This window comes from Myotis lucifugus, unplaced genomic scaffold (genome assembly GCF_000147115.1).
Source record: "Myotis lucifugus unplaced genomic scaffold, Myoluc2.0 scaffold_9, whole genome shotgun sequence".
Taxonomy (NCBI): domain Eukaryota; kingdom Metazoa; phylum Chordata; class Mammalia; order Chiroptera; family Vespertilionidae; genus Myotis; species Myotis lucifugus.
Window position 1 is genome coordinate 16,226,558 of NW_005871057.1, and position 3,349 is coordinate 16,229,906.

At 40.0% G+C, this 3,349-nt stretch overlaps 1 pseudogene; it reads right to left on the reverse strand.

Moving 5' to 3' along the window:
* Window positions 1–1,421: 1,421 nt before the first annotated feature.
* Window positions 1,422–2,585, reverse strand: LOC102417784 (annotated as a pseudogene).
* Window positions 2,586–3,349: the final 764 nt, after the last annotated feature.

Consider the following 3,349-nt stretch of genomic DNA (forward strand, 5'->3'; position numbering starts at 1 on the left):
TTTTGCTTCCTTTGCAACACGGTCCTGCCTGGTGCTCACACCTGCTGATGGCACGGAGCCGCCCTTTGAACCCACTCCTGCACCCAGTGTCTGGCACCAGCCCCGATTGCTCAGCACCATCAGCGAGTGCGAGCAGCAGCTGCTGGCCCCAATTGCCCCAGCCCTCGCAGCCCCGGCTTCATCCAGAAGGTCGTCAAGACAGTAATTCTGCTGTTTGGTCTAATTAGCATATTAGCTCTTTATTATATAGGATATATATATATATATATATATATACACACACACACACACACACACACACACACACACATATATATATACATATACATATATATATATTGCTCTTTATTTTAATTTGATATTTTAGAACAGTAAATTATCTCTTATAGCAGTGCCTCCTGGTCGGGTAATACAGTACCCCACTTCTGCATGAGGAGATTTAAGATAAATCAAAATGAGCAATAAGGCATACAAACAGCTACTTCAAGTCCATTCTTAATTAATAGGATCATTTAAACTCATTCAAATACATGGAATGTTGGCACGAAACTTGAAGCTGCTGTAGAAAGATCACAGATGTTCTGTGGGTTACGGAAGCTTTCATTTCTCTAAAAACATACCCTTAAATGACCTTAATTTTACAAATGTAACTGTTAAGAAAATGTCTCAATAACAAGGAACAATTAAAAGACAATGTTTGTCTGTAAATTACACACACAACACAGTTTACTTTAGGACAAGGAAACGGAGCAGAGCCACCGCCCTCCAGCAGCGCTGCTCGCTCTGCGGGCGGAGATGGCACCTTTCTCCGAGTCAGGTGTGCAAACCAGTTTGGATTCCCAAGTTGCAAAAGGAGAATTTGTAGCTAAACTAAAAGTGCTGTTGCAGTATTACTAGTTGGCTTGTTTCCACAAAATGCTTTTGAACCCTGTTAACTCAGAATCTTAGACATTTCCTGGTATAATTTTATAATTGATAAAAGCTTAACTATCAAAAACCATGAGTTTAAACATTTCATCACAACAAAACTATGAAATGGCTCCATAATTACACATAATCTGAAGTGTTGGTGTTTCATTTTTATCCCTTTTAGTTATTTGTGATTAATCTAACAGTAAAAAGCCATATGACTATCAAAAATGCCATTAATCTAAATATCATTGTGGAAAGTGAACCTTTGATAACTAATGAGACCTACTCATTAGTACTGTAAAATTTTCAAATAGATAAAACTGATCAATGGCCTTTGACTATACCAATAATCATGTTCTGTGGAATGAGGAATGAATAGTCCTCAGATGTCAAATACATTTCAGTAACTGGGTGTGAAGAATGCCACAGACATCCTCTGTGCATCATGATGATCAGCCAACATAGAAAATCCAACCTCTTGTGCCTTTTTAGTCCCCAAATTGGGCAGATCATGATTTTTCATGTGAAGATTTAGTTGTTTCTCCATCATTGTCATCTTCTTCCTCCTCTTCATGATTCCCACCTGTTTGTTGTTCCGGTTTCTCTATTGTGATCATTTCAAAATCATTCCCATTTCCACTACTGTGTGGGATCAGTCATTTTCCCCGCCTGTCACTCTCTGTGTCAGAACGCCATTCTCCACCTGAGTGGTCTAGTCCATGATTCCTAGCCCTATTGTTCCCTCCTCATCTTCCTTTTCCTCACTGTGACTTTTCCTCACTGTTGGACTTCTGCTGTTTTTTGGTTTCAGATTTCTCATCTTTCTTTAAGATGAGGCCTGAAGGACACATCGGCGGTCAGATTTGGCAAGAACCAAAAGAGGTGCCTTCCTCCACTTATGAGCCAAATGACGAGAAATAGAATGCAAGGAGCAACAGCAAGAAGGATGCTGGCCAGAAAACAGCCTGCACTCACACCTACTCTCATTGCTGCCAGTCAGAGGGTGGCTGCTATGCAAGCAATCTTAAGAACTAATCCCATGACAAAGGTTTTAAAGTGAACTGAGTCATAGATCCTCTCAAGTACCTCATTTCCATCCACAAAAACTTGATCATCATGTGGCTCAAGCTTGAATTTTTTCTTAGTTTCTATCTTTTTGGGAGTTTCTGGAATTTCCTCCTTTTTGGATTCTTCATTTTCACCATCTTTTTTTTCTATTCTTTTCTTTTTCCTGTTTGCTTTTTCATCCTTTAGATTTTCTTTCTTGCTCTTTTAATGTTCTTCCTTTCCACTTTCAGCTCTTCCTTTCCCCCTTTTTATGTCTTTATCATACTTCATTTTCATTATTTTTAGTGCTCAGTGAAAAAATTTTTTTCTTTAAAAGTCTGTTGCAGTAGTCAACCACAGAATCCCTTATAAATAAAGCTTCCTCTCCTTTCTTGCTTTGCCCACTTTGAATCCAAAAGGCAATCCACTGCTTTTGAAGCAATAAAATAATCAACCGGGTGACCCATCATATTGGTGGGTTTTGTTGGACAATTGAATTGAAGATACTTGGCTACAAAGTTCTCTTCTTTAGTTGGTTCACCAATTTCCTGAAGTCACTTCTTGTGTCTGAAAAATGTATGTTTTAATAAATCATTCCAAGTCTCTGGAAATTGTCCTGAGGGCATAAAGCAAATGGAGAAATATTCATTCAAGAAAATCTACTAAATCTAGGTAAGAACAGTGAGAGTCTGTGGCACTTAAGCCACAACTGTTCTATTACTCTCCCCACTCCCACCCCCACCCTCCCCAGCTCTGCGTACATAAGGAAGCTGTGCCCTGGCTGTGTGGGTGACATGAAAGGGCTCCCTCCCCCCACCCACACCTCCTCTACAGTTTCACCCTTAGAGGGGCAGACTGCTGGCATTTTTAACCCTCTCCAGCCCCAGGTAGAAGAGACTCTCTTGCTGTGATGCAGGGCAGAAAGGACCAAGATCCTTCCCCCACCCAGGCCCCCGCTGGTAGGGCGGAGCTCTGCCCCAGGTGTCCTGGATTTATCAAAACTCTTTAAGCTGTTACAATTAAGATCTGTGTGTTTTATTGTATCAAGTTTCACCTCAAATTTTTAAATTAGAAGGGAAAAATTTATTTGCAAATTTAAAAAAGTTTTTTTTTAAATTTGCAGATTTACCTGAGGGAATTTGAGTGTTTAAAATACTGAATCTTTCTAATAAGGAAGCTATTATTCTGTGCAGTACTGCTAATGGCCTCCCAGTATCCACTCTTCCCTTCCTCCTTTGAAACAGCTCTGATTTTCAGCTCAGCATACATTGCCATATAGTATATGAGACTAAATGTCTAGCCTCTCTTGCCCTAAGTATGAGCATGTGACGAAGTTCTGGCTAGTGAGAAGTAGTGAAAGTGTTGAATGGGATCCAAGGACTTGCTTTAA